Source organism: Schistocerca nitens, chromosome 2 (assembly GCF_023898315.1).
Source record: "Schistocerca nitens isolate TAMUIC-IGC-003100 chromosome 2, iqSchNite1.1, whole genome shotgun sequence".
Taxonomy (NCBI): Eukaryota; Metazoa; Arthropoda; class Insecta; order Orthoptera; family Acrididae; genus Schistocerca; species Schistocerca nitens.
The window spans coordinates 682470501-682485518 of NC_064615.1; positions in this window are offsets into that span (position 1 = coordinate 682470501).

Here is a 15018-nt window from a genome sequence, read left to right on the forward strand (position 1 = left end):
ACGTAACGATTTCACGTCCTTGTGTACTTGTTTATAACTTTAAGTACACAGCAAACTGTAATAAATAGAATTTGATATTGACCACTGTTTCATTTAGCAGTTTGATGAAACTCTTTGTTTTAACATCTTATGAATTAAAGCACCCATGTTTCACATTTTCTAGAACCACCCCTGTTTAATAAATTAAATTCATTAAGTTACCCGTTGTGCGACATCTGTAGTTAAATTCAAGTCTTTCTGGAGCTGATTATCGGAAACGTCATTCAGTAAAGCTCTTACTGATATGCACAGGGGTGTGTCGATGGCTCAGAAGTAACCTCATAATAGACATCGAACGAGATCAGAGACTTGCTATTAGGGTTGTAATAAGTTTGTGCAGCCCATATGAAAGAGTCCCAGAAATGCTTGGGAAACTTAAACGGATATCCTTGGAAGGGAGGCGATGTACATAGTTCTCGCAAAACCGAGTTGATTAAATTTAGAGTTCGTGGAATACTGTGTGACTGTTAAGTGCTACCGCAATACACTTGTCTAAGAGAGATTGTGTGAGGTACAGAGCCACATATACAGAGGTGACAAAACTCATGACAGACCTAATATCGTGTCGGACCTACTTTTAACTGGTATAGCACAGCAACTCGGCATGGAATGGACTCTTCAAGTCGTCGGAAGTGTCCTACAGAAATATTGAGCCATGCTGCCTCTATAACCGTCCATGATAGCGAAAGTACTGTCACTATAGGGAGTTGTGCACGAAGTGACCTCTCGTTTATGTCCCATACATTTCTATGATATTCATGTTGAGCGATCTGTGTAGCCGAACCATTCGCGCGAATTGTCCAGAATAGTCTTCAAACCAATCGAGATCAGTTGTGGCCCGGTGGCATAACGCATTGTCATTCATAGCAACATGAAGACCATGAATGGCTGCAAATAGTCTCCAAGTAGCTGAACGTATGAACGTAACCATTTCCGGCCAAAGATCGGTTTAGTTATACCAGATGGCCCATTCCATTCCATGTAAACACAGCTCACACCATTATGGGGCCACCATCAACTTGCAAAGCCGCGCGGGGTAGCCGCGCTGTCTAGGGGACCTTGAAACGGTTCGCGTGGTTCCACCCGTCGGAGGTTCGAGTCCTACTTCGGGCATGGGTGTTTGAGTTGTGCTTAACGTAGGTTAGATTAAGTAGTGTGTAACCTCAGTAGTGTGTGACCACAGCATTTGGTCCCATAGGAACTTATCACAACTTAAATCAGCTTGCACAGTGACTTGTTGACAACTTGGGTCCGTGCCTTTGTGGGGTCTGCACCATACTCGATCCCTACCAAGAGCTCTTACCAACTGAAGTCAGGACTCATCTGACCAGGCTCAACGGTCCAATCGACATGGTCACGACTCCAGGAGAGGCGCTGCAGGCGATAACGTGCTGTGAGCAAAGGAACTCGCGTCGGTTGTCTGCTGCCACAGACCCGTTAAGAGGGGATGTAACGGAGAATGTAAACATTTATTTAAGAAATCATTACAGCCATATTTATTAATCTACAAATCTAAAATTTTGCGTGTGTAAAGCAAAAGAAATGTATTTTAACGGAAAATATAATAAACTATGCAGGATTAATATTTTTCCAGAAATTTGAATTTTTAATTTTTTTGTCTTTTTTATAAAAAGCCATAAGTCAAATTCTCTGCATGCAATTAATCTGAAAATTTTATTGTACTGCCCTGAGAAGGTTATAAGACCACAGAACTACAGTTATTAATTTATGGTATAAATTGTATCATTAACAGGGTTTTTAATTTTGCACATCCAAAATGAACTTTTTTTCTACACACAATCATATAAAAATCAGAATTGTAGTGTTGGCAGAAGAGCCAACACCGTGTTGCTAGAGGATGCCGAAATACACGCGTTTAAGCTCACGCAGACTGGCGTGAGGTCTGGAACAATTAAAGGGAATTTTTAGTAGCAAATAAAGTACGTAGTTGATGTAATACTTAACTTTAATCCATAACTGTAGAACATCGATCTGACGGTACAGTAATAAGAAGCTCAATATAAATTGGTAATGGCGCCTTGCTAGGTCGTAGCAAATGACGTAGCTGAAGGCTAAGCTAACTATCGTCTCGGCAAATGAGAGCGTATTGGTCAGTGTAGCTTCGCTAGCAAAGTCGGCTGTACAACTGGGGCGAGTGCTAGTAAGTCTCTCTAGACCTGCCGTGTGGTGGCGCTAGGTCTGCGATCACTGACAGTGGCGACACGCGGGTCCGACGTATACTAATGGACCGCGGCCGATTTAAAGGCTACCACCTAGCAAGTGTGGTGTCTGGCGGTGACACCACAAGAATGTAATTGCAGGATCTTGTATTTTTTAGTTCGAGGGATACAGCAACACGTTGCGAACAGTTTCTGAAAATTTCTTAGCATTAGCGCATATACTTTTTGAGAAAAGACGTCTAATGATGTAAAACAGAGAAAACGAAAAGAGTTTCTTCTCGTACTTCAGCCTTTTAAAATCCTCCATACTGATACTCCTCGTCCTCCAGGTTTCTCTTCTCTTCGAATCTGCCTGGCCTGTATCTGCAGATAAGACACTAATCTATTAGCTCTCGTCGATGTGTAAAATGCTTTTGTAATATAAAACTGCATCATAGGCATCTAGTTTGAGTACTTCTAGTCAACAGAATGTCCTTTTTGATCATCTAACCAAATTAAATTATTGAGGCTTTCATTTGCATTTTGTGTCTTTCCGTGAAGACACTTCCTCAATAAAACAGGATTTACAAGAAACTGAATGTGGACTTAATTGTATCATAACAGGTTCTGGTAGTGAGTGTTTATGTGAATACATCTCATTTCTGTTGTTGAACTTAACACCATTCGGCTTTCGGACACAAATTGTGCATTGATGTTTGGTCAGTGGATAGTTTGTGGAAAAAAACTGCCCACACAGCACGCCTCATTGCCTCTAAATTATGTGTGTTTTTCCTGATAGCTCTCCCATAAAATAACTGAAGAGAATCAATTTCTGTCAGAGTAAGCCTGCCTTTTTCTCCTAGTGGTTTTGCATCCTTAAGTACTTCACCTTTCTTCTCTTTCAGCAAGCGAAGAAGCCTACCACCAAGCCCCTTTGGATGTGGCCAACACATTCCAACTTTTCTATTGTTGTATTGTATGGATTTTTAGTCGTTAAAACGAAGAGGAGTCGCCATCACCAAAGTATTTAGTATATCTAACACTATAATGGTCCTCAGATCTGGAGAACATCCTCATAATTGCAGGAGCCTCCATGCCGCCACTAGTGCCACTATAATTTTTAGAGCATGCTACTGCTTGCTTTTCTTGCCACAGTTTCTCACTGTCTTCACTGTTGGACATTTTCCTTGTTGCACACTGATGGCAATAATTAGACATAATTTCTACATCTAAAACTTTACCTGAGTCAATACCAATAACAGATGCAACTACATACAGAGATGTGTGACCTCTTTTCATCCAAGTCCCATCTACAGACACACACAGATCAGTAATATTTGTAGGAGATTCACTGTCATGAATATCTACCCCAGGATCTATTTCTTTTTTGATTATTTCCACCAATTCCTCCTCTGATTTTTTCACAGAAACTTCGTCAATATCGCCTGTAGTATCAGACATTTCTTTATTTATTTTTTCAAACCTTGCACAAGGTGGAGGCGTGTTCAGAAAACCACACAAATTACCTCCTTCCCTGCCCTGTCCAAGGCATCTCAGAGCATATGCTAACCTAAAATTGCTTTCATAGGTACCAGTGTCAGGTTTTTGGAGGAGGAAAATGAAAATTCATAGCCACACGAATTATAAATTAATTTGAAATCACACGCTATTCCCACTCTTCTTTCTTCAACAACAATCATGCATTCCGTATTTTTACAGCTAACAAATGAACATGGAAACCTTATATCCTGGCAGAGAAGCTCAAATTCAGTTAGTCTGAATCCAGTGGAATCCATATCCCTATCGTTCACGCACCTGTACAATTCTCCTGTCCCAAGTTTCGATGCTGGAGAGCTGAGAGCTTATGTTCTTCATTTCGAACTGCTTCCTCTTTGTTGTTGGAAAACCGATTTCCATGAAACCTCCGTTTCCTAAACACCGTTTTTCCACCCCCCATTTTGCATAAATCTAGACTTTCACGTAAAGGTTTGTGAAATCAACTTTCCACCTACTAATATGTGTTAATATTGTCAAAACGTAAATAAACCAGATGCAAGAAAGTTTTCAGGCAAAGATATAGATGTCAGCCAGAGATATAGAAGTCAGCCAAAGATATCGAAAGAAAATAGCCTTCACACTGACAAAAATTCCGCTGAAGCAAGCAGTTTCCAAATGTTAGAAAAGGTGGAAGTGGCCGCCAGTAGAGAGTTAATCAGTTTAAGAATTTTAGGGTATTTCTAAAACTTCTATCACGATAAAATTCACACACAACATAGGCCTATATTAAACTGTGTAAATCAAGAAAATAATATTTTTGAAAAATCGATTTTTTTGGACCAAAATCGATTAACGCCAAATTTTGTCGCACTGTCGTAATGGATACGTTCATCGTACATCCCACATTGATTTCTACGGTTATTTCACGCAGTGTTGCTTGTCTGTTAGCACTGACAACTCTACACAAACGCCACTGCTCTCGATCATTAAGTGAAGGCCGTCGGTCACTGTGTTGTCCTTTGTGAGTTTATGCTTGAAATTTGGTATTCTCCGCACATTCTTGACATTGTGAATCTCGGAAAATTGAATTCCCTGCAGATTTTCGAAATGGTTCGTCCCGTACGTCCAGCTTCAACTACGATTCCACATTCAAAGTCTGTTAACTCCCGTTGTGTGGCCATAATCCCGGCGGAAATCCTTTTACATGAATGACCTGAGTACAAATGACAGCTCCTCCAATGCAATGCCCTTTCATGCCTTGAGTACGCCGTACCACAGCCATCTGTACACGTGCACATTGCTATCCCATGACTTGTCACGTCAGTGTAGAGACTCGTTTTTCCCTCGCGCAAGGCAAGAATGGAATAGGAGAGAGATTGCTAATATTGCTTCTAGGTACCTTCTGCCACGCACTGCAGAGTGGCTGGGTAATATTTATGTAGATCTAGACTCCTTGCCTCTTTGCATCAGAATTGAATTGACAGCCTTCGCTATTTCCTAGTTGACATGTGCGTGTCCGCGAGGCAATTTACAGTCCAGAGAGAAGCATTTGGGGACGGTAGCGGCTGCTTTTGTATGCGCATGTCATTGGCAGGCCGCGTGACGCGAGCAGAGTGGCAAACGTCGGAAGCGGCGGCACGCGTCGTCTCGTGCCAAGCGTCGGCGCGGCCGGCGGCCACGGCAGCTGCCGTGTTTGCGCGCTAAGTGTTTCAGCGCCGCCGTCCCGGCCCTTATCGCAGCGAAAACACAGCGACCTGCGCACACATACACGCAGCGCAGCGCCTAATCTCCGGCGCAAACGAGACCGGATCCGCGCGCTAACCGCGGCCGCACGAGGGCGCGCCTTGCGTCACGTGACCGGTGGCGAGCGGGGAGGCCGACCAGCCGCCCACGCAGCGCAGCTGAACCCACCACACTCACTCAGCGTCACTCTGCGGCAAGGGAGGAAGGAGGACTGACGTCGCGTCGACGACGACGTCAGAAAGAGGCCGAGCACAAGCTAATACAGGATGCGGCAACGTAACTTCCTGATTTCAAAAGGCAATAAAATCCATTTCATATGTCTTTTTTATTTTTTTAATAATGAAGTTACAGTCTTTTTTTTTTTTTTAATGTGTGCCCGCTCGCCCTGTTGGCCGTGCGTTTTAACGCACGGTGGGAAGGAGTGCCTGGTCCCCGGCACGAATCCGCCCGGCGGAAGATCCGGTGAACCGGCCAGTCTGTGGATGGTTTTTAGGCGGTTTTCCATCTGCCTCGGCGAATGCGGGCTGGTTCCACTTATTCCACCTCGGTTTCACTATATCGGCGATTGCTGCGCAAACAAGTTATCCACGTACGCGTACACCACCATTACTCTACCACGCAAACATAGGGGTTACACTCGTCTGGTGTGAGACGTTACCTGGGGGGTTCACCGGGGGCCGAACCGCATAATAACCCTGGGTTCGGTGTCGGGCGGCGGAGGGGTGAAATGGACTGCAGTTGTCGTCGTGGGGTTGTGGACCACTGCGGCTGCGGCGGGGACGAGGCCTTTCCGTCGTTTCTAGGTCCCCGGTTAACATACAATACAAAGTTTTGTTTTACACAGTTTTGAAAGTTATATCGGTTAGCTGTGACCCCCAGCTGCCCACACGCTGAATAAACCGATTTCTCATGTTTCTCTTGGCACTAACCAGCACAGCAGTGGGCACGATGGCAGGTCTTGTAGGGTCCTCGGACGGTTGATATAAACGCGGGGTTTAAAAAACCCACAAAAACACGGGGCCAAATCAGGGGAGAGGGCTGGCCTCTACAAATCGCCCCTTACTAAGACGAGGCGCTCCGGATAGTGTTCTCTCAAAACAGCCATTGATGTCCTTGAAGTGTGAAACGTCATGTTCGATCGAAATGTCCCCTAAGTCCATTTCATCAAATCGTGGAAAAAAATATTCCTCCCATATTGTTCACATACCGGTCCGAATTCACTGTCACTGTGACCTAATTTTCTTCAAAAAACCAGGCACCAGCAATGCTAACTGAGGAAATTGCTCACCGCACTGTGACTTTAGATGACTGTAGAGGCCTACGATGCGATTCTCTGGTATTGGTGTTCTCCCAGTAGCGCATATTCTTTTTCTTGACGCATCCAGTCAAGTGAAAAACAAAAGAGTCCTCGGGAACGTTTTTGATAAGTGCCTCACATGCGTTCCTCCGACAATTGAAGTTGGGTCCGGAGAGTTTCCGCACAATCAAAAAAGTTCAAATGTGTGTGAAATCTTATGGGACTTAACTGCTAATGTCATCAGTCCCTAAGCTTTCATACTACTTAACCTAAATTATCCTAAGGACAAACACACACACCCATGCCCAAGGGAGGACTCGAACCTCCGCACAATCGCCAAATTGCGCGGATGGTAATGAAGGTCATCGTGCAGAATTCGCCTCACTGGGTGATTGGAAAGTCCAACAGTAGAGGCATATCTGCGCGCAGAATGCCATGGGGATTGCAAGATTGAAGCTCTCACTGCCTCAATGTTCTCACATTGTTCTCACTGATTGGCCGCGGGACTTCAGTTTTTCGTCATGTCGTACTAGCTATTTGTCTGAATGTAATGACCCATGTAACGATTGATTTCCGGTGCCGGACATGGTCCAACGGCGCTATATTGAAGCGACTTCGATAGGAGCTGTAGGTAGCGGTCACAGAGCATCCGTTCGAAAAGTAGGCCTCGACAGCAAACGCACACTCCTCACTGTTGCAGCGCATGATGGTCGCTGACGTGGAAGAAAACAACACTTTAGAACTACGCCTATAGAATGAGACCACTCCCGTTTCGTTGCGGCCCCAATAGTGTGGTAGTGCGTATGTCAAACAAGGAAGTTATGTTTTAGGATTAGCGTTTGACGTCAAGTCGACGACGAACTTACGAAGAGGCCGAGACCACCTTATATGGGACGAGAATTGGGAAGAAATCTGTCCCGTCATTTTTAAAGTAGCCGTCCCGGTATTTAGTGCTTTTAATTGTTTTATTTCTTCTAATTGTATCAGATCAAAAAATAAACTGTGCTATTTTTCTATTGAATTCGACACTCTTTCTCTTAAAATTTACATCCGTTGTTACTACTGGACGGTGCCCCCCTGCAGAATAAGCACCGATCATGCGCTTTAGGGTCCCATATATGTGAATGGCTTGAAGATTTATTAAATTGCAGAACCCGGTACTTGTTCCCGACAGCGAGTATTTATCACAGACAAGAGTATTGCCAGGGGTGCCCAAAGGAAGTGTGATAGGTGCTGTAAGTTCCTATGGGACCAAACTGCTGAAGTCATCGGTCCCTACGCTTACACACCTCTTAATGCAACTTAAAGTAACGTACGCTAAGGACAACACACACATCCATGCCCGATGGAGGACTCGAAACTCCGACGGGGCGAGCCGCGCGAACCCTGGAAAGACGCCTCAGACCGGCGCTTGAAGTGTGACAGGAGGGTTGGGGTTGGGTTGTTTGGGGAAGGAGACCAGACAGCGAGGTCATCGGTCTCATCGGATTAGGGAAGGATGGGGAAGGAACGCGGCCGTGCCCTTTCAAAGGATCCATCCCGGCATTTGCCTGGAGCGATTTAGGGAAATCACAGAAAACCTAAATCAGGATGGCCGGACGTGGGATTGAACCGTCGTCCTCCCGAATGCGAGTCCAGTGTCTAACCACTGCGCCGCCTCGCTCGGTGCGCGTGACAGGACCGCTCTTGTACTCTGTATACATAAACTATCTGACGGACAGTTTGAGCAGTAATATACGGCCGTTTGCTGACCAAGCTGTTGTGTACGGGAAAGTATCGTCGTTGAGTGGCCGTAGGAGGATACAAAATGACTTAGAATTTCTAGCTGGTGTCATGAATGGTAGCTTGCTCTAAATGTGGAAAAATGTAAGTTAATGCAGATGAGTAGAAAAGCAATACTCCAGTGTTCGAATGCATCATTGGTAATATGCTGCTTGACAGGGTGGCGTCGATTAAAAATCTAGACGTAACGCTGCAAAGCGATATGAAACGGAAGGAAACCATAATCTTGGTGTAGCGAATGAGAATGGTACACTTCGTTTTACTGCAGACTTTTGGAAAAATATGGTTCATCTATAAAATAAAGGAGACGGTGTATAGGAAATGCCACCCATTCCTGTTCCCACAATGTCGTATAAAACGAAGCAATTCAGAAGCAAGCTACTAGATTTGTTACCGGTAGGAACGATCAGCACGCAAGTACTACGAATATGCTCCGAGAACTCAAATGCATTAATGTCTGAAGGATATTGTATTGCAATAAATGCAGTTATTGCACAAACACAGACACTGTCGCCATTAATGATGTAATCACACCTGGTGGGGCTAAAATGACCATACAAAATAACATTTGTCTTCCTGTTCTCAGTTTCACGAATGTGTGAGCATTTGCATTGTGACTGCATGACATGTGGAAGTTTGAACCGGCGCTGTGGGCGTAGTCCTTAAGGCGACCGCTAATGACAAGCGGGAGACCTGGGTTCGAGCCCCGGTCTGGCCGAAATTTTGATTTGTCACAAGTACAAGTAGCTGACGAAAATTCATTTTCGCAATATGTGAATGCAATTCATTATTTCGGCACCTCAAATCTTCAAAGACAGTGTCTGTACCTTCAGACAAGCATGCATGTGTCGAGGACATTGTATTGTAATAAATGCCATTACTGCATAAACACAGACACTGTCGCCATTACAGATTTAGAAGTGCCGTTCCCCTCGTTACCGCTGCCAGTGCCGCTATAGTGGGGGTTACTAAATACAGCTTTCCGAAATTCACCTACCAAAGAAGATGAAGTTAATTTTCCAGAATAAAGAAACTTGGGAGTCTATATCCTCGGCGTAGCGAAATAACTTAAATCACTTAATATAGGCAAGTCTTCCGGTCCAGACTGCATACCAATCAGGTTCCTCTCAGCGAATGCTGTTGTAATAGCTCCATACTTCGCTATCATATACAACTACTCGCTCGACGAAAGATCTGCACCTTAAGACTGGAAAGTCGAAAAGATTGCACGAATACTCAAGAAAGGCAATGGGAGTAACCCGCTGAATAATGAAAAACGTGTGGTCATCCACCTGAGTATTAAAAGGAATCCGTTCAGTATCGGTTAGACTATAAATCACACAAATCTAAAGTCTGTAAGTTCAGCTAAATAAGTAAGGTTTACAATTACGAAGAACTTAAAATGGAAGGAACACTAAAAACTGTTGCGGGGAAGGCGAACCAAAGGCTGCGTTTTATTGGCAGAATACTTTGAAGATGCAGCAGATCTACCGAAGAGAGTACCGACACTACACTTGTCCGTCATCTTCTGGAATACTGCTGCGCAGTACGGGATACTTAGCGGAGACGATTGACGGGGGAAAAGCGAAAACTTTCAAAGAAGGGAAATCCTTTTTGTATAATCACGAGATGGAGGAGATAGTGTCACAGATGTGATATGCGAGCTGGAGTGGTAGACATTACAACAAAGGCATTTTTCATGAAATTTCGGTCACCACATTTCTCCTCCGAATGCGAAAGTATTTTGTTGGTCCCCACCTATATAGGGGGAAATGATCATGGTACTAAAATAAGAGAAATCAGATATCCCACGGAAAGATTTCAGTGTTCGTTTTTCCCGCGAGCCGTTCGGGAGTGGAACGACAGCGAAATATTCTGGAGGCGGTTCGATGATGCGCCAGGCACTTAAGTGGAACTGCACAGTAGTCATATAAATATGGATGAAAGTAGCTGATTTTTTGAGATTTTGAGAATGGTCTCGATGCTCTACAGAGAACTTGCGGCGATAGAAAATTATAGCGAAATGCAAGAAGACCTGTAGAAGATCGACGCTTACTGCAGGGATTGGCAGTTGATCCTCAACATAAACGTAACGTTTTGCGAATAAATAGACAGAAAGACCCATTACTGAATGATCAAACAATTTCAGAATAATCATTGGAAACTGTCACATCTATAAAATATGTAGAAATATGCGTAAGGAGGAGTTAGTGGAACGAACATATAAAACTAATCATGAGTAAGGCAGATGTAAAATTAAGATTTATTATAAAACTCATCAGGAAATGTAGGCCACCCACAAAGGAGATGGCAGACAAAACCTTCGTTCGAGACGTGCAGGAAAATTGTTCGTTAGACTGCGATCCGTACCAGATAGCACTGATAGAGGATGTAGAGAAGATTGAAAGAAGAGTAGCGCGTTTCGTCACAGGTTCATTTAGTAAGCATGAAGGTATCACGGAGGTGCTTAGCGTACCATAGCAGCAGACGCTGCAAGAGCGTCGTTTTGCATCACGGTGTGGTTTACTGTTAAAGCTCTGATAGTTTATCTTCCTAGAAGAATCAGTCAATATATCGCGTCGTCCTGAGTATGTCGCGCTAAAAGACCATAAAGGTGGAATTAGAGAGATAGAGTTCATGTGTAGCTTTACCAACAGTCGTTCTTCCCGCGAAATATTCGCAGCTGGAACAGGAGAATGAGGAAGTGACAGTAGTATATAAACTACCGTCCGCCACACTCCGTAAGGTGGCTTGCGGATTATGTAGTTGTAATAGATAATGAGAAAATGGGTGAGTTAATTAGTCATACAGACAGGATTTGTCTTTATTGAGAACAAGTATTTCTGCTTTGTTGTTCAGGTAGTAATGTTAAAGTTGGAGACGACTGATGGGAACTGCAGTGATTTGCGGGGACTATTTATGGAAACTACGGAAAAACTAAATCCGGATTGCCGAACTACTACTTGAGTCTTTCGTCTGCCCGTTGGAAGCCCGTATCATTAATCCACCTAGCGATGGGTCACTGCATTGTAGACAACAAAAATGGAAGGGAGAAAAAAGGGCGAACATAAATCACCCATAAATATAGAATTCGGTTTCCGATCCAAGTTTTGGATTGTCCTGGAGGAATCGTATCGTGTTCAATTACACAGACCTCTCATGACAGCTACCGTGGTACATGCAGTACGTTAGAATTATAAATCAAACCCCCTTTGTGTAGATAGGTAATCCCGTAACACCCCGTTGACATGAAGGCTATTGGATACTGAGCGCTGGTCGAAGAGTTCGTGATAGTTCCTATGACAGAAGATATTTCATTTTACAGTTGTTTTATCATTGTTCTGGTCGTACAATGTAACGTATTATTAAACGATTTAGCCACATATCTCCAATATGCTTCATGTAAGCATACAAGACAAAGTTCTGGACGACCAGACTGGGATCTGAATGCCGTATTTGCTGAACGTGAATCCACTGTGCCAACCTGTACAGTAGACCTCTCTGAATTAACCATGTAGGTATTAGCTTGTAAGGATTTAAGAAAACCTTGAAAACTATATACGGGTGCCTAGGCAGATATTTAGACCCAGTTTCTCGCCTACAAGAGTGTGGTGTGTAATAACCACCACGTGAGCTTTGTCAGTTACAGCTAAGAGACTGAGATAAAGTAGGGATTGGCATAAAGTATGCGCTAGACTCCTATTAGACTCTATTACACGGACGAACCCACGAACAAACTTCGAATGACGTTCTATATGGAAGATCACACACATTGCATCATATATTATAGCTTTCCAAATCGCAATATAGTGCCACCTTCACATCGGAAATACATTGCTGTAAAGTTCACACGACAGTAACGCATTTGCTAGACAGATGGACTAGAGCCCCCTCCCTCGGACTGCTTGCAGCGAGCAGTGCGGCCGGGCTGGGCAGGTCGGTAAATCGCCGGTGCCACGCCCACCTGCTCTGTATTCAGTGCAGGCCGCTTTGCGAAATACCGGCCAATCACGCGCGCGCCGGCTCCCCGCATGCATCGCGGTGCTCCAGATACGGGCGCATTCTGTCCGGCTGGTTCGAGTTCGATCACGTCTGCGCCTTGAAATATTAAGCTCAAAAATGAGGTATTCGGAAAAAGGGAAATTTTCCTTCGCAATTTTTGATGACAAGTTGGTGCCAGAGCACGCCTCCGTGCGTCAACAAGGACGCGCTCCAGCAACATGCGTTTACAATAATCGGGTGTTTCGTAATTTGGTTAGATTTCGTGAGTTACAAGAGGTACGGCCATCATTTACTTGGTTTCACAGCCACCTCCGCAATGGGTTCTTAATAAGCGCTACTGCTGAGGTACTCGAAAAGGAAGTAGCTGATTCGAATATTGATGGTGAAATAACTTTTCTCGTGCGTCTCACACAGTGAAGGCTTGTGACACTGTTGAGGCTACTCCGTCCATCGGCATTAAGCCGTGCAGTTCTAATGGTTCTAATGGCTCTGAGTACTATGGGACTCAACTGCTGAGGTCATAAGTCCCCTAGAACTTAGAACTACTTAAACCTAACTAACCTAAGGACAACACACACATCCATGCCCGAGGCAGGATTCGAACCTCCAACCGTAGCGGTCGCGCGGTTCCAGACTGTAGCGCCAGAACCGCTCGGCCACCAGCGGCCGGCCGGTGCAGTTCTCTTTGACTAAGAGGAGTTGACTGTGTTCTAGCACCAGGATTCAACCATTCATTTCGTTAGAAGGAAAATCACATCATTATACATTATCAAAGCAATCTACTCTGAACACATACACTCAACATACACAACTTTCAAACCTTCAGACGGAACGGTACAAGTAGCCGCTAAGAATGAAATCTTTTCTTGTTACACGACTAAATGGTATCCCTAGGAAAGAGTTCTGTTACGAAACAGCGCACCAATCGATGTCTTCTCACATGAAATATATGAAATGTATTCGCAGTTGCGAATATGGACAATCTACAGCTTCGCTTCCATAAACATGCCTTTACATAGCCCGATTACTGTTTTTAGTTATTACTCTTACTGCCATTTTATGCAATTTGAATATTGTGACCACATTTTATACATTTGGACCTTAAAAATGAAACAATAACTAAGAAGTGAGGGTAAGTAGGAACACTCTGTAATTTCGAGTTACTAGCTGTTACAAACTGATGATTGTACTATAGGGTAATACATAAATTGCTGCTGTCACGGTTAGAAAAAAATGGTTCAAATGGCTCTGAGCACTATGGGACTTAACTTCTAAGGTCATCAAACCTCTGGAACTTAGAACTAATTAAACCTAACTAACCTAAGGACATCACACACATCCATGCCCGAGGCAGGATTCGAACCTGCGACCAGAGCGGTCTCGCGGTTCCAGACTGTAGCGCCTAGAACCGCTCGGCCACCATGGCCGGTTCATGGATAGAAACATCACCCATATTCGGTGCTTTGCTTTCTTCATGATGTGCATACATATTTTTTCACTACTGATTGGTTCTGTTAGTACTGAAAAAATGTTTTATTTCATATGGTACTTGGCAAAATATACGGCATAAGGAGTATTAATAACGCCCTAAGTTTGATTCTTTACTAGTCATTCCGTTAAGTTCTAACTGTAATAAGGAATATCACAACTAATGCATCTACAAATTCTGGTACTCATCACTACATAGAGTTTCATTAAGTTGTAACATTGGTAAGGAATCATAATTTGTGTCACATTTCTTTTTTTTAATCATCAGTTTTCGTACATATTTCATAAGGAACTGATTTGTTAACAACATACACAATAAGTCGTGCGAAATCTATATATACAAAACAAAGAAATGAGAGCACCTAAAGATGTAAAAACAGTGTAAGTGTTTTTAAGAATTTTTTTCAGCGGGGTACATAACCAAGCAGTGGAGTCATTGTTCCTTTATTGACTGTACTAATTAGATCGTGGTCCACAGTTCATACACTACCAGCTTATTTCAGCCTTAATGGTCATCTACAAGTGAGTCTACATTACAAAAGAAAAGCATTAACACTGTTGCATGATTTTATGTGATGAAAAACGCTGGTCTGTTAGTGCAAAACAAATAGGACCACCTTTACGTTAGGTACATACAAAATAATCATTCATTAACTTTTGACAGTTACGCCCGCACCTAAAAGCACAGACATTGTGTTGTAAACTATTGCTATAGTCTAGCTTACAACCTTCAGGCAATACATCTATATCTACATGACTACACTGAAATTCACACTTAACTACCTGACAGAGGGTTCTACAAACCACCTTCAGACTATTTCTCTACCGTTCCACTACCTAATAGCACATGGGAAAAATAAACTCTTAAACTATTCTGTACGAGCTCTGATTTCTCTTATTTTAATATGATGATCACTTCTTCCTATGTAGATTGCTAATACTAAAATATTTGCACATTCAGAAGAGAATGTTGGTGACTGAAATTTCGTTAAAAGATCTCGATGAAATGAA